The sequence below is a fragment of the Nannospalax galili genome, unplaced genomic scaffold (assembly GCF_000622305.1).
Source record: "Nannospalax galili isolate Female #2095 unplaced genomic scaffold, S.galili_v1.0 scaffold191, whole genome shotgun sequence".
Lineage (NCBI taxonomy): Eukaryota > Metazoa > Chordata > Mammalia > Rodentia > Spalacidae > Nannospalax > Nannospalax galili.
The window spans coordinates 5274846-5296470 of record NW_008331484.1 but is presented as its reverse complement, the minus strand read 5'-3'; the positions used below and the strand labels follow the sequence as shown (position 1 = coordinate 5296470).

At 38.7% G+C, this 21625-nt stretch overlaps 2 long non-coding RNA genes across 2 annotated transcripts in view; both read right to left on the bottom strand.

The window, feature by feature from the left end:
• Window positions 1-13994, bottom strand: part of LOC115068603 — a 24183-nt gene extending 10189 nt beyond the window's left edge. The window contains exons 1-2 of the long non-coding RNA XR_003847940.1: window positions 13340-13994; window positions 12213-12392 (exon numbers count right to left, since the gene is read on the bottom strand). This is a non-coding gene — a long non-coding RNA (uncharacterized LOC115068603). The remainder of the gene's footprint in view (window positions 1-12212; window positions 12393-13339) is intronic.
• Window positions 13995-18855: 4861 nt separating this feature from the next.
• On the bottom strand, window positions 18856-20009 carry LOC115068604. Its single transcript, XR_003847941.1, has 2 exons — window positions 19858-20009; window positions 18856-19206 (listed from the first exon to the last, which is right to left on the bottom strand). It is a non-coding gene; the product is annotated as an uncharacterized LOC115068604 (long non-coding RNA).
• Between the last annotated feature and the right edge of the window lie 1616 nt (window positions 20010-21625).

The window sequence follows — 21625 nt, the reverse complement described above, 5'->3', positions numbered from 1 at the left end:
TGTGTGTGTGTGTGTGTGTGTGTGTGTGTGTGTGTGTGTGTGTTTGAATTCTCCTCTGGTTGGACCCTGGCTGATAAGCATTACTATCCCAGAATTTTTCCATTATACAATTGATGTTTAATTAGTGTGAATTTTATTTCTATCACTGGCCACAAAAAAATAACTAATATGTTCAATGATCATGTCTTAACTGAGCATCACATTCTGAAGGCAAGATGCATGCTTTGCTCATCCTTAAATCTTCAGCACATAGCAAAATGCCAGGGAGAGAGCAGACACTTGGCAAGCATGTGTTGAATGAACTGACAACAAATGGTTATGGAATAAAAATGTTGTCCCTGGGCCCCAGATCCAAAGCTTCACACAATGCGAATGATGTGAAAGATGAAAAGCAGGATGAGAGGGAAGCTCAGACTCTGGAGAAAACCAAGAAGGGCTTGTGTCTGAAACACAGCTGAGCCTTCCAGTTGGTGGCCTGTGGGGAAGGCATCACATGTCTGACATCTCATGTTCACCACTAGCACAACAGGTGTCCTGAGAGCCAGCCAGCCCTTGCACGGAAGTGAGCTTCCTGCCACTGCTGACAGGGATTCACTAGATGTGCATAACAGAAGTGGTGCAAGAAGGAATTTGTTAAATAGAAATCTGAACACATATCAGGTTCCTAGAAAAGGAAGCTTCTAAGAAAGGTGATTTCGCAGTAAGAAACCCCATGAATCATCTAGAGAATTTATATCTGAGGTAAAACCTAAATGCTAACCATTCTCTGTGCTTGCCTGGAATGCTTTACCAGATCCTAAGGAAGTAAGAGGTTTATGGGAACCCCAGAGGCAGAAATTTCTGAATAGAAATTTTGAGAATGCCTTGAGTTGTTTTCAAGATAAGTGAATCAGACAATGGACCAGTTCATTTCTAAGTACAAGAGAGAAAAAAAACATGAGATATATAATGAACATTAAATTAAAATGGCGTGGGTATAATGGGTTTGTAGTGACCTGCAGAGAGCCATAAAAAAATGTCAAATTTCAATTTAAGGGATTTTTGGCCTGAAAACTTGAGTGGATTATGAAGTCAAACAACCTAAATTTAAACCAAGATGTTTCTCATTCCTAGTTATGGCATCCTAAGCAAATTGTTTATCTTCTCTATGTTTCGTGCTCCCATTGTAAACTGCAGATAATGTCATTGAACTAAAAGGTAATAGAAAATTGTGTGAAATAGGTACTTCAAAGACAGCGTATTCAAATGACAAAAAGTAAAGAAAATTATTCAACTTATTAATTAACTGACACAGACACTCTGAATAATATTTCAACAACCACTGTTAGAAATAAGCATATACTATGACAACCCAGTAGAATAATTAAAATAAGGATGGCTACCAATGTTACTGCTTAGTGAAGGAGTGGACCATCTGGGATTCGACTCTTCCCCAGTACAAGTAAGTATGATGTTGTCCTCAGATGCAGCCATAAAGGGTCCATTCTGGCCCTGGTCATCTCAGGCCATGAAGTAAGGCATCGAGGGAGCCAAAGGATCATGTCCTCTCAGAACCTGTGTCCCCTCTCCTGGGAATGACTTTTACCTAACCCTGTAATCAAAGTTAATCTTATGTTTTGACATCATCTGACATTATGTCAGTTTGTTCATAATGTAAACAAGCTTGAAAGCCCTTGGGCCTCTTTTGTAACTAAAGATACAGCTTTAATCCCTCATGACCCTTCCTCGCCCTTGACCCAGAATAATGTATGTGTGTATATGTTGTGAAAATATTCAGCATGACAAGCAGCAAATATTTGTTGGAAGCAATGAATTATCCCATTTATGTTGTAGCATCTGTTTCTGGTCATCTGTGCTGTTCTGGGTTAGTAGGCATCAGAAAGGGAAAATACTCTGCTAAAATAAGGGTCTGATTTTCCCTCCCCATTTCATGCTGGAGAGACTAAAAAATACTTTTGTTTAAGAAAACTGTTCCAAGAGCACAGTTCTGGGTGAGATCTGAAGGAGCAGTTTCTCAGAACAGATCAGGCCCCAAGCTTGGTTTTAATCGATGCTAACACTCAGGTTATCTTTGCTCAGGCATCAGTATAATGTGGCATCTCCCCACTGTACCACCCTTCCCTGCAACACTGTTCAGATGCTCAGGACCCCCAAATCTCCTACTAAACATGCCTCTCCCCAAGCCCCAGTTTCGAAAGGCAGACATGTATAAACCTTAACTGAGTAGTGGCCATGGGCAAAGAGTGGCTGTATGGACAATATCTGTACAAGGATACCAGGCACTTTTTTGCAATGTGAGATACAACCAAAACAATGAAAGAATAAAGGTTTAGGGTGAGAAAAGAATTGTGGCCCCACATGCTACCACTGAGGATAACTGACACTCTGAATAATAATTCAACAACCTCTACAAAAACTGGAAATAAACATGTGACTCAGAAATTTCATTAATTATATAAATCAACAAAAATAACATATTTATGTATGTGTAATATCTACATGTACATACACCTACATATTATCTTGTTAGAGTAGGGCTACTATTCATAATATTACTGAACTACAAACAAACTAAATTTTCTTCCACATTAAAGTATGCAACTAAATTATAATATATGTAAATGAAATACTGACAGCAATGAAGATCAATGAGCTGCTGCCACTTGCAACAGCGTGGATAGAGTGAATAGATTACTGAGCTGAAGAAGTATGATACCAAAGAGAATACATTGTATAACTCCATTCATATGAAATTCAAACTACAAGGACAGAAGTTGAACAGTTAATAAAGTTAGAATACTTAATAACTTTGGGGAGTATTGTCTCCCAGGTGCTGGTAATGCTTCGTTTTCTATCTGGTTTATGGCTACACCACCAGCATATTATGTTTTTAAAAATTCATTGAGGGGGCTGGAGAGATGGCTAGTGGTTAAGAGCACAGATTGCTCTTGCAGAGGACCCGGGTTCAATTTCCAGCACCCACATGGTGGCTATGAACCATCCTTAATGCCAGTTCCAGGAGAATCCAAAGCCCTCTTCTGACCTCCGCAGCATTACATGACACGGGTGCACTCACATACATGCAGGCAATATACTCATATACATAAAATAAAAATAATATATTTTTTTAAAAAGTGATAGGCTACAAGGACACCCTGTCTCAAAAAGGGCAAAAAAGAATGATAGCTCTTAAAAAATTCATTAAGATGTATATTTATAAAATTTATACTTATAAAATTTACCCTAATACATGATAGTCATATCTGGTATGAGCTCCTACTATATGGGGTAGGAGCTCAAGGGCTCTCCCCCAGACTCAGCTATGAGCCACTCACCCTTGGATATTTTCCCACAGTGTACCAGGGAATGATCATACTCTTTGCATGAGCTTTATTGTACTGTGTTCTTTCACAGTTATTTTCAGTGTCCCTAGTGTTTCCCCCAATGTACTAGTCTACTTAGGGGCAAGGACTGCTTCTTTTATTTGTCTTACCAGGACTTAGTGCTACATCTGGCAAATGAATGATTCCTGCTAAATTGAAACAGGAATCCCTAACCCACAGCAGCCATATAACACATATTAATTCCATTCCTCCCATGGTTTTTCTTTCTCTTCTAGGTACCTGTACCAGACTTTAAGACTCTTCTCAAGATGAGTCCTTTTGTTAATAGTCTAGATAAAAGCAATGACTGAGACCATCTTAATGTAACTTACACCTAGTTATGTCACATGATTTCATCCTCTGTCTAAACAAATGCTTTCATTGAAGAAAATCATTGACTTTTTGCTTAAGAGGCAAATTCCTGCATTTGGTGGGGTCTTTCAGGTAAAGCTACCAGAGAACTATCCACATTGTGTGAAGTAGAAGATGAAATCCAACAGCTGATAGTAGCACAGCCCACTCAATCTGAGGATAAGTGAGTGTACCTCATAGTCTTTGATGACTAATGATTAAGTGCCTTCCAGGGAAAAGGGTGCAGAAAAAGGAGTGTGTGAGTGACTGTTGGAAACATGAATTTTGCTTAACCTTGTAACCAAAAGTATGTTTTGAGATTATTTAACATTATCTCAGCTTGCTTATGTTGCAAAAGCAAGCTTACTAGGCCTTGGGCTTCTCTTGTAACCAAAACATATATATACAACTTTAACCCCTCATGACCCGTCCTTCGCCTTGACCCAGAATAGTGTGTGTGTGTGTTGTGAATATCAAGCAGTTCTGCCTGGAAGCAATGTGAATTATCCCATTTGTGTTGCAAGCAATAGGTGGGATTAAATTGAAAACATCTGTTTGTATTTGTTCACGTTTCTCCAGGTCAGTAGAGGTCAGAATGGGCCAATTCCCTAATAGGGAAAATTTCCTGATAGACAGATTCTTCCACTTTTTCTTTCCCTATTTCGCGATAGATATACTGGTTCAATAAACAGAGAGGAAGGCCTTTGTTCAAGAGCATAGTTCCGGGAGAAATCTGAAGGAACGGGTTCTCAGAGCAGTATGAGTAACACTCTTGTTCAAAATAGTTGCTAAGAGTCAGGCTGTAATTATTCAGGCATCATCATAATGTGGCATCGCACTGATGCAGCCCAGTATCTGATGAGCACTAGCTTATGGTACATTTTTTGCACATGTCATTTTATTTGAACAAAAAAAATCATTTAATGCTGAGATGTAATTGGCTGTGAACTTATTTCTAGAATTATTTTCCATAGAATTATTCATATATGCATGAAGTTATGTGAAAAGAAAGCTCATAGAATCAGCATTTGGAGTAAGGCAAATCAGAAACAGTTGAAATGCTCAAACCATGATACTTCTGCATTATGAAGTAACATGCAGCTGATCATAACAGGCCTCCATATGGATGGCAAGAGAGATAGCTGAGCTCTCCAGGGACAAGAATCCTGCAAATGGAAAGTGGAAATGCAAGTGGAAATATGTAATTTCCACTTATATAAAATTTTTAATTAAGGAAATATGTTTATAAAATGCCTAAAGAATCAGCTAGAAGCAGTCTCACCAAAAGGTTAATATTGATTACATCAGAGGAAGAATAAATATAGAAACAGGGAGGTGCAGGAAGGAAAGGGAATAATATTTTACTGTTTCCTAGTTACACTTCTGACTTTCTTGAGTCTTTCACGGGACTTGTATTTCTTGTGAGCTTGTATTTCTTGATAACTTCTAAAACTTGGAAGTCAGTTGTTGGAAGTGACTCCATTTCTTACCGTGGACATTTACGCTAATACTCCATGTACCTATTTGTCCATTAATAAAACAGTGAGACGATAGTTACTTCTTCATTTGGTGGTAGCAAGAGTTATCTGTGTGAAACTTTCGGACTGTGCCTGATAGTAATAAATTTTATTTCTAAAAGGTTATTTGCGCATACCAAACTCAGTGGCTCAAAATGCTGACTTTGGTTGCTTGTATAATTGTGGCTTTGTTGGGAGGCAGCTCACAAAAGCTGAGGTTGGCTAGCTGTGTTCAGCCCAGCTCTGCTCCACATCCTCACTCACCAGTGGGATTATCTTAGCATGTTCTTCTTATGGTGATGGCAGAAGCACAGACAGTACAAATATGCAAGTCTACTGACTGGCAAGGCTCAGAGCTGGCACAATGAAATTCCTGCCTCCTATTGGCCAAATATGTCACATGGTCAAGGTCAAAATAAAAGGGTTAAAAAATATGCTTCACTAAGAGTGACCAACTATCTTCCCAGAATGCAAAACTTTTCCATGTTAAAACTAGGAAATTCCTGAGTAAACTGAAACCATTTGTTCGCTCAACTTCTCTCTGATCCTTTAGTGGAATAAATTTCAAAGTCACCCAGCAAAGTATATAGTACAGGAACTAGGTGAAGAATCAAGGCTGATGATGCAATTCTCCACACGTTCAATACTGTTACCTCAGCAACTAGAAAAACAAATAGTAGGTGGTAATACTTTTTGTAGACTAGTTTTGGGTTGACCAAACATCAGATCTTCTCAAACTCTCTACCAATGGAATATTTTCCAGAATACTCTCTTCAAATGAAAAGGCATTAAAGCTATTTCTATAATAAGAGATTATAGCATAGGCAAGTGATTAGGATAGATGTTTCAAGGAAATGTGAGACTCTTTCGAACCTAATTCTAACTTCATTTGACAGCCAGGCGTGGTGATTCATGCCTGTAATTCCAGCACTCAGGAGACTGAGGCAGGAGCATCACAAATTTGAGGCCAACTTTGGCTACATAGGGAGGCTCTGTCTCAAAAAATAATGCTAGTTATATATGACAAAGTCTCTCAGAGACCAATGACAATCCCTAATATCTCCATCTTTCTTTATAGGGAGAACATTTTTGCTCATAGAAGATTTTTATCAATGATTATCTGGCTTTAGCTCACTTGCTTTCATGTAGTCATGCATATTTACTTAGGCACCTCAGCTTTACTTATCTTTTTGCAATACCAAGACCTACAGTAATTGGCTGTCCACAAAGGCTAAGTCCATGAGGTTTTGCATGTTGTTTCCTTCCGTCACTTTCCTCTCCCTGTCTAGACTGTACATTCCTCATCTGCAGACAGGCCCTTACTGCAGAAGATCAATACACAGAAGATCACAAAGAATGATTTCTCTCTCTTCAGAACCATTTTATCTGAAATATGACAGACTGAAATAAACTACTAAAGCCTGAAAATATTTGAGCATTTTAAACCTGAAACAAAAACATGTCTCTAGATACACCAGGTGAGAATGGACTTTTAAAATTCCTTGAGGTTCATTTTCACATGAATTTGGAAAATCAAAGAAATAGTAACATGCTGGTCAAACCACTTCCAAAGGAGCAAGTCAGCTGGGAACCAATCGTCAAAAGAACTGAAAGTCAACATGGCAGATTATTTCAAACATTAGAGAAAAATTAGTTTGGGATTATGTGACCTCCTGGGCAAATATCTGGTCATCTTTCCACAAATTCCAGACTAGTTGCAGGTAACAAGTCAATTAAGTTGCTTAGAACACTTTTTAACGGTCAAGAAAAGGTAGTTTAAACAGCTTACTTCAATTACAAGCAATAGTTTTAAAGGAACCCTATATTATATTTATTGGGGTGTACTCAGATGAAGTAAATGAGGTCATCTACAGTACAAAGGCTTTTTAGGCTGCCCACCCACCCTCACAAATAATTCTCTCCCAGTTTTCCAACATTTCCACAGCCTCTATTCCCAGAAAGACCACCTGCTCTGAGACCTTACAGCAATTTCATCCTAAGATTAAAGACTGTTAACCACCTGGGGCTAATAGAAACCGACAGCATCTTTGACTGAAATGAGGTTTCAGTGCAGCTGAACACCAGGACATTTTCCAGTACACATATGTGAGATCAAAGAAGAAGCTGATTTGGAAAGGCCTCTCCTCGCAGGCTTCTCTTGACCTGTTGGCTTCCCACACCATCTGCTTTTGTTCTTGTTTTAGTTTGATAAGGCAAGTGGTCAAGAATTCTGCACATCAGTCCAGGAAGATATAAATGGGTCTGGGGTCATTAGTAACCAGCAGTATAGCCACTTTCAATCTCTTTCTAAACGATCTCAGATGGTGTTACAACTGCAGTGGGAAATCAAAATGCTGACCTTGAAGGACAGTTTATCATTAGCCAAGACTTCTGAAAAGAATGAACCAACCAACATTTTTTAATGGGCTGACAAAAAGGAAGAGAGAAGACAAAAAGATCACGTTCCCTCGGTTCTTCAAAGCATGAACGAAACAAAAAAATTTGCAAGGCAAGTGTCTACTTTCAGTGAAAAATTACTCAAGAGTATAAGAAATAAGAAAAATCTGTTACACTTTATATGGGGTCCCCAGAGAACCGGGACAGTATTTCTGTTTTCTTATGATGAGCTATCGTTTAACAACTTGGGAAAAGGAAATGCATGGGGACGTAGAATCTTGTGATTTTATTTTCTTTTGAGAGTAGAAAATACAGAAGGAGAGGAAGTCACTTGAGTAATTAGAATTGGAAGCTTAGTGCTAGAAAAAACCCACCAGAATAGGGAAATTAATTAAGGTATCTATGAAAAGAGGGGGGGTCATGTAAAATAAAATCTACACAGAAAGGATAAATATTAGTTACTGAAGGCTTAGCATGTACCAGGAAATTTCCCATGTAAGTAGTATTCTACAATATTTTACAGTGCAAACACTAGTGTACATTTCCTCAGTTCTAGACACCACACACACACACACACACACACACACACACACACACACACACACAGAGGGGGGGGTCCTTTTAACACAGGATTCATATCATCTTACAATCACTATAGGTCAAAAGTCAAACATGATATAATTCTATCATTGTCTATAAATATGCAAATTCCTGTCAGTTGGCCTATAAACATTTTTGTGTTGCAAATGTTGACTATTTTTACACTAGTATTCAGTGTTTAAATTAAAGTTATTTATGAGCATAAAATTAACAAAAAGGTAAGTAAAAATTTGATAAATAAAGCAAATACCCACTATAGGAAAGATATAAATGGCTTATGAGAACCGAAGAAATGAAGCTATACATAAATAGATGAATTTGTGTTTCATCTTATTACTGAGACTTAAGCAAAACAGTCGCTTATTACATGGTAAGCAATGATAGGGAAGGCATGACTAATAATCAAATCTTCAGGAATGGGTTAACAACATTTCCAAACTTGGCATCCTTGGGTTAACAGAAGGGTGCATTCATTATTAGCAATGTTATGTTTCCTTTCCTCTAACTGGTACATGACAGTGCATCTCCTGTCCAATGCCACTTAGATTCAATTATTAAGAATATTGCCACATCTTTCCTTGAGATCAGAAAACAGAGGCTCAGATAAATTAAATAATTCGTTTCTATGTGTACGGGCAGTGAGATCTTAGAGATATCATTTCAAACTAAGTCAGTCTGATACTAGAACTTATGATCCTAGCCATTTTGATAAACTGTTTCTGAAAACAAAGGAAAAGACTGCCATAATTCTTTGAAAGATTAAATCAAATTACAGTACTTATCTTTCCATTGGAGTTTCATCTCACTCAAAGTAAAAGCTGACATTCTTTCCAAGGCCTACTGGACTTCCCAGGGCCTGAGGCCCAGCACTTCCTCCCTGGCCTTACCTCCTGTTCCCATCTCCTACTCTTCCCTCCACTCACTGGCTCCATTTCCCCTGACTCCTTCCTGGTCTCTTACCCTAGCAAGTTTGCTTCCATCTCAGGCCTGTACTTGGGCCTTCACTGTTCTCCCTACTTGGAACAATTCCCACCTCTTCTCCACTTAGGTTACACCCATGTCTTCACTGCTCAAATGTCATCATATCAGGAGGCCCTCCCTGATCATAGACATAAAACTGCAGCACTTTCCTCTCTTATGCTCTTTAACCCTTTACTATGCGTTACTCTCTCCATATCATATGGAATGTTACACAGGGCCTTGTTCATTTGCTCATTTCATGGGCAGTGTAGGTCTCAGAGGGGAGAGACTGTTTTGTATATTTGTCTGCGTAGACAGGAGGCATAAATAAACGACTGAGAGAATGAAGTCACCTTCTTCTCCAATGTTAGCAGCAGTATTTTCATGTCTAGTTTTGTTGTTGATTCAGCAAACTACATGAAGTAGCATCTTTGTAGTGCTATTAATTACAAATCAGTAATTCTGATTTTCATTCCATTTGGGAAATTAGTATGGGGGTGACACCCAGAGTATTTTCAAAGGTAGACTGCACAGGAAAACCACCCTGATTTGGAGCTGTTTCTGCTGCTTGCCTCCATGAAGTCATGCAAGTTTCTCAATTCCGTTTAGCTTCCTCACTTGTAAGTTTGGGGGAATGAGAGTACAGGGTTTACTTCTAAGGATTATTACATGAATTAAGGTAAGTAATACAAGGCCTTCCGGGAGCTAAGTATTCAGTAAAAAAAAATTTTATAGCACAATTTACAGCCTAATTAGAGCCATGAAGAGCAAGATAGTCCTCAGTCAGAGGAAATGGTTCTGCCAAAGGAATATTTGGTAATGTTGAAGACATTTTTCTTATCACAGCTGGGAATGAAATGTGAGGCACCAATAGCATCTCTCTGTTAGACACAAGGCAAGGGTTACTATTAAGGTTCTTACAATGTGCAAAATTGCACATTATCTGTTCCAAATATCAATAAAAACATGATGAGGAACCATGATAGAGAATTTCTGTTTTAAAATACTGCAAACTAATATCCCCGATGTGAGAAATTGAAAGAAGAAACATTTCTAAAGCAACTACCATGAATCCCCTGTCTGAAAAATCAGAGCGGAGACAGTAGCCCACATTCAGGTCACCCTGCTCCAGAGGCACAACCTTAACCTTTCCTTACCACTACCCTTTATGACTCAAGCCTGGGTCTGCTTACTGCAGTCTAGATCACAGGACTTTAGAAGGTGCTTCAAGGACCGGCGTTAGCCTGTTCAATTCTGCATTAGACCACTAGAGGGTAGAGAAACCCTATCATTCAGTGATTGGGCATGAGATTTATAGTAATGTCAATCTTGCTAAATTATTAGTGGCCTTTAAAAATTGAAATTTCTCAAAATAGCTTCATTAAACATCTGTGTATCTACACAGACAGGAGATGATTCAAGTATTTCACTCTAATTTTCATCACACCTGAACTGTTAAGTACAGTAGTAATTAAATTCAGTATCATGTTGGAGACCTAGTAAATAATGATGATATTATGACTGTTATGACATTATTATGATTTTGTTCTGATAACATATTATGACTATGCTTGTAAAACTTTCTTCCATGTATATTTGATTCTGCTATGGGATAACATCAAATCAGGAATTAAACAAAAATTGTGTATGAACTGAACTCGTCAAATGAAATCCAAATAGAAGTAAATAGCATCTTTTTTATATTAGACCAGAAACCTCAAGTGGTAATTCTCATTTTCCTAATGATACTGTATTATGATGGCTCTAACTAAGAAGTTAGACTATCAACATTAAATATTTAGATGCATCTCAGTTCCACACAGTTTTATCATAAGGACACTAAAGAGACATTAAAGGGAAATTTTGTGAGCAAAGATGAAAGAATTATAAGAACAATGTCCAGCTATTTTCCTTTCCAACTAAAATAAAATAAATCTTAGGAGACAAATATTAAACTTGTTCTTGTAATTTCCCAAATTGCTCAAAATTGTCACTAATGAGATTAAAAAGTTCTGTTCAATACCATTCTGACTTTTTAAACTTACACCCACATGTACACTTTTAGAAATATAAATAAACAAAAAGCTGTGAGAGTATTTTGACATGGATCTGAATGATGCTGTCAAATCCAGTAAATAAGAATCAAAATCAGTGACTCAGAAACATTTAAGCATCACATTGGAAAACCTCAGACGTTAGGAGACTGGAGAGTTGCCAATTACGTAAGTCTGATCCCAGGTTATATGTTTAAAACTGTGTCTACAAGATAATAGTTTTGAAGCTCTGGGAAGATTTATTTTATGTCACTGTTTCTCAACTGTGGAATAATTGTAAACATCACAGTGCATGTGAGTGGACAGAGAAACAGTATTTATAACATTTCCTGGCACACATTAACCTGAAAAAATATTACCTATGATTATCATCTTATTTAACAGGTAAACCAACCCAAGAGATATCTAAAATTATATTTTGTACTAGATGTGCCTTTTCTTTCTAAAGTATTATGTCGTGTTCCTCCAAAAAAGCAGCAGAATGAACTTAGCAGACTCCATGAATCTTGAGAAACGGAACTTGGCTCAGTTTCAGAGCTGTCTCCACACAAGCTTCATTCTTTCCTTTCCCTTTGCCCCATGATGAGGCCACTCCCCTTCCTTTTTATGTAAACAACAGGTGCAAAGGTTGGAGGGAGAAGTAATTATTCTTTTTCTTTCTGTTTAGTCCCTGCTCAAGCCAGTCCTAAGGAGAAGCACTGTGTGCAACAGAAAATGACTGCTGAGCCATTGTGATGCTTCTTTGAACAGCTCAAGAGAGTTCATGAAAACATTTTCCCCTTTTTACCAAGTTCTAGGAAATTTCACTGGATTTGGAATTCTTTTCCCTCCTGAAATGAGTGGTGATGGCTCAATCATTGACTTGTGATCAGACCAGAGTCAGGAGAAAGTGAGTAATCCAAGAACAAGAGTAACAAAGCACAAATCCAGACTCAAAACCCTGTCCTCACCTCAGCTCTGCTACAAACCAAACCATTGATGCTTTAACGTGTTGTCCTGGAAACAAGACCCTTATATCAAGTTGACATGGAATCTAGCAACAGAGGACACCTTTCCTTGCTTTTCCTTCAACCTTGGTTGACTGCATTTCATTCAGAAAAAGCTTCATTTTCAGAGGTCAGTTCCAAATCCTAAAAGAGCCAAAATATCAAGTCAATATAGTAATGTGCAATTCATTAGTGAAAATTTGTGATTCACAAAGCTTTACCGTGCGTTTGTGTTATATTCAATGATGGCAAGACTAAGTTGCCTAAAAATGGAGAATTAGAGTATGTATGTAATAATATAGGTACTGCAAAGTTTGGGCTAATGTTCTTCCCATACATTTCTTTCTCTTAAAATATGACTCAGGGGCTCTAGTTGAAAAATGACAATACAATGTTTCTTTACTTCACAAAGAATTGCTGCGAATTGGCCAAAATATAAAAATCAATTAGGTTTGAATACTCATCAGTGCTTGTAGAATTTAAACTAAAACCCTAATTCTGAGTGGGGATGTAGCTCAGTGATTAAAACAGATTGACCCAGTAGCATTAGATGCTCTGTATTTTTTCAAAGATTTATTTACTTGTTTTATGAGTATGTGTGTGCGCCTGAGCATATGTGTGTGCACCGTGTACTCAGGCACACACATGCATGTACCCACAGAAGACTGAAGAGGGAGTCATATCCCTTGGAACTGGAGTTACAGGTAGCTTTGAGCTGCCAAATGTGGGTACTGGGAACCAAACCTGTCTCTTCTGCAAGAGCAGTACACTCTTAACTGCTGAGCCATCTCTTTAGGCCCAGATGCTCTGCACTTTAATTAATTTTATTTACAAATCTATTTGTAGTGCGCTAAGCACTAAAAGAATATACTTTTATCATTTTCATGTCTCAAAACAAAATTTTAAAAAGAGAGAAGTGTATTCACTAAGGAGGACTCTCTATTTTCCTTCATTTTCATGCTGTACACTCTTTGCAAAGCATTTTTTACAGCCAATCACACCCCAGGACCAACTCTAATGAATGAACAAGTAAATGATGAACCAGCAGCCAGGCCCATTCATTTTAATTATGGAGTTGGATTAGAAATTACCTAGCAACCACTTGAGTAAATGAAGGGGAAAACTTGACAGAGCAATTGCATAATTGTAATCGGCCAACATCATTAAAGTCTTTCTCCTGGCCATATTTCCTGAGCTCTATTTATCTGCAAGTAATCAGAATAAGCAGGTCCAATTAAGGAAAACAGCGACACAAACCCATCAGATGAAGGCTGCTGAGAAACATGAGGTCACAAAGGGCTTGGAAAAGTATTCAATACATCCTTTGGATCCTATGAGGACACAGACAACATGGTATCATGGGATGCTTGTGGCTGGAAATCTTTGTCAGGACAGAATTAGTGTCCTGTGTGGATGCTTGTGGCTGGAAATCTTTGTCAGGACAGAATTAGTGTCCTGTGTAGATATAACCAATTTTCCAGAATCCCACTAGAATATTTCCTCTGTACTCAACCCTGTGACATGGTTCTTGTTCTGTTTACAGTCTTCACATTCCCTGCTAAGGACCTGGAGTCAGAAGGATATGGAAAGTTCAGGCATTTTCCTTATAGGTGAGCACAGGCCACAGCATAAGCATTTCCAGTGGTAAATTCCAGCTCCTGGGAGGTAGTTTATTTCAAATATATTTATGGGACACCTATTAAGAAATGTACGTCAAGTTTTATGTCCAGAATACAAAATTAAATAGAATTAGGTCATTGCATTCAATAGCATATTACCTGCTAGAAAAGGGAGAAAGAGCTAAGGAGACATAACAAAGCCATGTGAAATACTTCTCTATGAGAAAGACAAGGTGAGTTAGAATACTTAATGTTTAGTTGATGTCTTTTACTCTTCTAAAATTCTACATATATCAACTTTTATGATCTTTTGATAGTTCTGGAAGTAAACTAAGGTGAAGACAGGTTAAATCACTTATGGGGACTACAGCCATTTGGGGACAAACAAGTAACATGATGGGAGAATTAAGAAGACTTCCTAGAAGGAGATCAAAAATGCCATGTTACATGAGAGATGGGTGTGCATCAGTTAGGCAGCATGGAAGAAGGGACAACCTGTGCAAAGAGGAAAATATATGCCAATGCCACCCTTAGCCCTGGCAAGAAGACTTCTGCATCAGGGCTCCTTTCTCATGGCTCCTTTCATGGCTGAAGACACTACAAATGCTAAGAAGTCATGCTACCTTCAGTGCATCCCAACTCTTCCCATAAACAATACTCTGGAACCCACGACCCCAGAAGTACCTACCCCAGTCACCCTAAACCCCTATGCCGAATGTCTACAAGCATCTTACTCATAGCCATCCTCTCAAGGCTAAAATGAGATACTGAGGGTTTGCTGGTAAAGAATGGCCATTACAGGGGGTGTGGATGGCACCTCAGTGTGTGGGTTGGGTGTCTGCATATCCCCATACAAAATCTTCTGAGAGATTGTGCAGATCAAGGGTTGAATGAGAAATCAGTAGGTGCTAAGAATTCTCTCCTGGGTGCTGCTGGCACTGTGATGTTGAATTCTGGAGACTAGAATTTTTAATGAAAATTTAACTTTATGAAGAGTTTTCAAGGTCATTTAGTTTTCAATCAGAAGTGGAGATTTACATACTTTACTATAACTTAGAGGTGAAGCAAACCTCGTTCGAAGCTGTGTCTCTTGTGCATTAGATCTTTCTTAGTTCTCTGATCACTTACCAGCTCTGACCCACTCCCTTATCTTGTGCATTATGTATAAGCTCCATGTATACATTTTAAGAATTTAGAAATACAGTATGTAACCTCCATTTATATACACAAGCCTTGGGCTTTGCAAATGATTAGGGCTGTGAGGTCTGAAGATAAAAAGCACTGTGAAGGAAACTAAAAGTAGATTGGTTAAGCTTGAGCCTAGAATTTGAATCAAAGAAAGAAGGCAGGGTTCAGAAAAGAACTTGCTTACCTGCTGCAAACTGCTAGTTGGTAGCTTGAATTTAACTGTGCAGGTCAGCGGGGAGTAGATAGGGTTTCCAGGTAAAGAATGAGCTGACACTGGGTTTGGAACACTTATGTCACATGACCAATCTGCTCTGCTCGCTAAAGAAATACAACATATTTTTGTTTTCTCTTTTTCCCTTTGCTTCTATCCAGAGTAGAAAAGAGAGAATAAAATTTTCTGTTGTGATCATAGAAGTCCAAGAAGAAAAGCTCATAACAGTGAGAAGAGCAAACATCAAGGAAAAACCAGCAACTCTAACATTCTTAACCGGCTATTCTCCTGGGAAAAAATTGAAATCATAGACACGGAAAAGTCAAGCAACTGAGCCAAAGTTCAAGAGCCTACAGATACTAATAACTGGACAAAGGTGCTGGTCAGAGCAGGCAGTCATGAGAGGGTTAAGGTAGACCTTTGCACAGGAGTTTGCTTGGAATGAGACTTGCTTCAACTCCAGGTCTTGTAACTCATTGAGGAGCAGCAGGACACTCCTTCGTGGCCTCCAAGAGCAATGCCAGTGGTAGGTGTGTTGATCTGCAGAGTAGGTTCTCTTATTATTGACTATGTAAGGCTGAATCTACCCATAGTTGATGACATCATCCCTCTGTATGTAGATACATAGCATGTGGTAGATATTTCTCACATTTTTTACCCAAAATAATCTAATTCCTTTCTAGGAAATTATACTATGGCTACTTCGCATGATTTAGGGGGAAATGGCAGCCCAAATATCAAACCCCAATCATATTTCGAGTCAACAGTAGATCATTTCCCATCCTGCCTTTCAGCCAGGTAGTGGGAATATGAACTAACTGCAATGTACAAAACTCCCGTAGTAAGGCTTGAAACTATGAGCAGGTGAGGCAAGACTACGAGAACACCTGGGGTGCAGAGTATGGCAGCAGCCGCCTCTGGGGTGTCCAGAAGCACAGCAGAGACAGCCATAGGAATTCTGGGGCAAGATCTTGAGCAGACTGTCCCAGGAGACCTTGGAGGTGGAAGATGCTTCCCACTGTTATCTCAAGCACAGATCTTTAGCATCCTATTAGCTCCTTTCATCCTCTCAGTAAATCCGTAAGAACCTCCCTTATATAATCAACCAGCTTCCCTTCCATGTCATGAGCAGCTCTGGCCTCCCAGCAGTGAGTTTGGAACCCTGGAAACTGATGATCAAAACTATTTAAGAAAACACAGGTTTTTACATAATCACAGTTTATTCTGGGAAGGCAGTGGCTTCTCCATTTGGGGGTAAGTACATTTAACACACTGCCTTACACTTCTGTGACCTTTTCTCAAATCTCACGGGGAGCTAATTGTTACAAACCCCCTTAGTTATCAACTTACCCTGGAACAGAGGTCCTCAAGGGAAGAGGAGCTATTTTTCAATTCTCTGGAGCTCTGTGATTTCTGATACTCTAGTGAAAGGCGGGGGGTGCTGGTAGGGATGTTAATTTGATGAAGCAGAGAGGGACCACACTGCTGAGGTAGGAGTGCTGGCAAGAATGAGCAGTGAGAAGTCAATTAATAGGGCGGGGCCTCGGCCCTGGTTCCTAGCTGCTGATCACACTTGAGTAGAATGATTTTCATCTAAAATGTCATTTTGGAAATTAGAAAAACATACACACATATGCAACTAAACAGATGTTTTGATTCTTCCTCCTTCTCTTCCTTCTACAGTCTCACAGGAAACACGTCTGTGTTGTCCTAAGTCCAGTTACTAATTAGCATGTTTCAGTAGCACATTTCAGAGAGGATAGAGAAGACTTTGAGGGGATTCCTTCCTTTTAAGTTGAGACAGCTGGTGCTAATTATCAAGCAGGAAGAGAATGTGCAGACAGATCATTGAGACGCCAGGGTGAAGCACAAGGTGCAGGGGTCTTTTGGTCCTGCTGTCAAGGCCCCTCTGGCTGTGGGAGGCTGATATTATCTATAGCTTCATCTTATCCCAGCAAGCAGCTGTCTAGTTTCATCATCCTGCAAGGAGGTAAGAAAGGCAGTCCAGAAGCATGAGAAAACTCAAAGGCCATTCCACATCATGCATGCAAACTGCACAGGCATGAAGTCAGAGCTCTGGAGTAAACCATGTCACTCTCCCTCAAAGATATTTAGTGAAATAGAAGCTATGACCTTCTTTTCTTTAAACCAGTCCCAAGGATTGATGATTCAAAGTTCATCTTCATAACTAATGGGACGAAGGTAGTCTACACAGCCTAAATGATTCTAAGTAAAGGAAAAATATCTTGGGCCTGGCAAGATTGCTTAGTGGGTAAAGACACTTGTCATCAAGCCTAATTACTTGAATTCTATCCCACGGTGAAAGAATAGAATTAAATCCTGCAAGTTGTCCTCTGACCACCACATGAGCACCATGATACCCCCTTCCATAAATAATTTAAAAAGAAGAAAAAGTATATTTCTCATATCTTTTATATATAGTCCAGTGACACTTGTGATGGAAAGAACGCTAGATCAAACATAAGAAATTTCTCATGTGGAAAACTTTGAGAAAGTTATTAAGCTTTTCTGTGCCTCAGATTTTCATCTACAAAACAGGAGTAATAAGACCTGCCACATGAGGACGACATGTGAAAATTTTAGACTATGGAAGCATAATACATATTTAATGTAAATCACAGTTGTAAATTTAGAGACATCTTTAGATGCCACTTCCAGCAAAAGCCAACAAAGGTAACCAACCCAAAAGAATTGTGAACACACCCCAAGAAGGAGTTGATTGTTCTGGGGTCTAAGCTTATATGGAAGAGATAGAAAACTTACGAGATGACTAGTTGGATTTTAGGGACCGATTCTATGATTAATAATAATTATGCAAAAAGCCTAGGAGACGGAACAATCTGAAATCACACTAAATGAATTTAAATTCCATTCTACCACCTTTGTAGGAAAGTCACCTGACCCCAACTGTAAAGTAAGGGCAACAATTGTCACCCAATTCACAGATGGCTACAATGTGACTGTTAACTGAGATATGACATGTATACAATGCTTAGCAAATTATAACTTTCATCTCAAGGACTCCATACTATATTACCAAGACAAGGTTAATATTAAAATTGCAAGGCTAAGTAATAAGTTCACTTTACTTAGTTATTTTTATTTTTTATGAAAAATGCTATTAGCTAGCATGTGCACAGTGCCTATATTGTACAGCTTTATGACTATTCATTCACCATAACAACCCTATGCGACAGCTTTGCTCTTCACCACAACATAAATTAACGTGATTGGTCCAGTGAGTGAGTCTGGGGTAGTCAAAGTGACTGAACTTCTTGCTAGAATAGGACTTGGTAGAGTTAAATTTGAATATGAAAATATTATGCATGCCAGCTGGGCCAAATACCCCCACCTACACATTATGAGAGTAAATGTGGTCAGTTGTGTTGGCATTCAAAAGTAATCATGTCTTAACTTTCCCCAAGCAGAGTCAGTTCTTTTTTTCCCCTTTGTTGTTTCTATTTTCAGGAAACTGAAAACATTTTGAATCATAAAGGAAATGTTCCCTCATTCCAAATATTCGACTTTTACAGACAAAAATAATAACTCAGAAAAATGGCAAGAGAAATCTGATGAATCAAATACCATTGAAAACCCACTTAACACCCACACTCACTGTCTGAAAAGTTCCCAGTTCTATCATTTTTCAACAAAGTCTGAAATTTTCATTCGGCATTTTTTATGTTAAAGAAAACGAACTTTCTTAGTCACTGTGAATGGTTTGTTGTTTTTTTTTTTTTTTTATGAAGCATCTAATTTTTAGAAACAGAGGCAAACCAGTGTCCTGCACATCAAGGTCTCAGTATAGACTTGCTGATTGATTGTGTAAGCATAGATGATCACCGTCTCCTTCATTCGTGGTAGATGATATCACCATTAATGAAACACACAGTGATTTTTGTGTACAGGTCTATTGAGCCTGGGAAGACACATGTAGATCATTAGTTAGTAGTTGGAACACAGCAAAAATTAAATATTAGCCTTATGGTTATATGAGAACAATGAAAGAAACAGACTCGTGTTTAGCTTCTATAGCCTGAAGAAAGAGGAACAGCATAAGACAGATAGGCTAAATGATGCTTGGAGGTATTTAAAGAGCAGAGGCTTTCTGCACACTCTGAGGTTGTATCAGCTTGTCCCAAGACTGCCTCCTCTCCCGCTAGCCTTTGATGACTCTATCACAGATTCCAGTTCCAGGCATGCCCCTTACCTACCAGCCAAGTAGCTCCGTTCTTCATCTGAGCTCTGATTTATGTTTACTCCTTTCCAACTATTCTTCCATCTCTAGTAATCCATGTCTTATAAACTTCAGGCATCTGATCAAAAGTCCTATGTCAGTTCCTGGCATATATATTTCTTTTTGCCTCCATACACTGAAATAGTATTATTAAAACTAAGGCCTCAGTATGTAATTATGTACCTTATTCCACTGGGGAACTGCTTGTAATAGGATCTATGACTGCTTTACCTTTTCTATTCTTTTCTAGCCCCCAAAACTATATCACACCACTACGCCATCAATCCTCCTGCCTTGGCCTCCTGGATTCCAGGATTACAGGCATGCACTTACCACACCCTGGTTCTCAAGGTGTTTTTGTTTTGTTTTGTTTTTTCTATTTGCCAGTGAGTGATTTCTTGCACAAAGAACCACATTTAGTAGAGTCTCCACGTTCGTTGTTGTTGTTAATTATCCACAGCCTCATCACCATGCTATTGAAATGGCTCTATGAAAAAAAAAAGGTATAATTAGTTTTGGGTATTGCTACTAGAAGTTGCAGAACTATCAGCATTGACTGCCAAAACCTAAAGACAACATCTGCTTAACTCCCAGAGGTAGATAGAAAGCTGTACTAATGTGATTAATGCATAGGAGACCAGTTAACATAGTTATGAACATGTTTGGGGGACTCCAGCAGCCCATCCTCCACCACTATATAATTAGTGAGCTATTAGTCTCTTTAGCTCAGTTTTCTCTTCTAAAAGAAAATAATCATTGGATCTGTGTCATAGAGTTTTTAAGATAAAAAAGATAATACAGGTGGCACAGCACCTGGGACAGAGAAAGCCCTCAAGGAACACACGATAGTAACATCATCACTAAATGATTAACCAAGAACTCAAATACATTTTTAGAAACTATAGTGGGCTACATCAATTGTACACAATATATCCAGATTTGAGATTAGCTTTTCCAAATATATATAATGGTTACTTTGGTTACTTAAAATTAAACTTACATGTAAATTAAACTAGTTACTTACATGTAAGTGATTGAAATTTTAGTCTTATATCTGACTCTATAAGAAAAATACAAAATGGGTCAAAGGCCTGAATGTTAAGACCTGAAACTATGAGACAACCGGGAGAGAACACAGGGAAATACATCAAAATATCTATATAAGCAGTTATTCCTTCAAAGACAAAACTCCTACAGATAAACAACATATCAAACTAAGAAGCTTCTGTGTAACAATGAGAATAATCAGCAGAATGAAGGGACATAAAAAAATGGGTAAAAATTACAAACTATTTATCCAACACATATTTTAACACCCATATTCACTGTTTAAATATCCAGAATATATAAAGAACTTTAAAACTTAACATATACCACAAATAATTCAACTTAAAATAGGCCAAGGATTTAAACATAATTTTCAAAAGAGTAAATTCAAATGAGTAACAAATTTTTGAGAAAATGCTCAACTTAGCTGTGAGGGAAATGTAAGTCATAACCACAGTTATAGTGACCATCATCAGAAAGTCAGAAAATAACAGATGCTGGAAAAGATGGAGAGGAAGGGGACCTTATACACACTGTTTGAGGGACCATAATTCTTGTAATGATGATGGAGAACAGTGTGAAAGTACTTCCAAAAAATGCTACTACATAGTCAAAGGAAATTATATCAGCATATCAAAAAGACACCTACCCTCTCCTAGCCTGCACTACTATCCTCAGGCCTCTTGGGGTAAGTCTATAGCGCAGCTCTCCACGTTGGGACTCCCTAAGCCACATTCCCCCTTCCACCCCCCCCCCGCCGTTCTATACTCCTAGTTTGAGCTGAGGCCTGCGCCCCTCCTAGTCTTGGGGCCCCAGACACCTGGGGAACCAATACTGCTTCCTGACCCTTCTCACCCAGAGCAACCCAGTACCTTTCTTGGGCTCCAGGAGCACCACTTCTGGTCCTGGCCCCGCCCTCACCTCTCGCTGCTTCCCTGGGCCTGCACCACCGGCTAACTCTCCTAGCCTGCACTACTATCCTCAGGCCTCTTGGGGTAAGTCTACAGCGCAGCTCTCCGCGCTGGGACTCCCTAAGCCACATTCACCCTTCCAT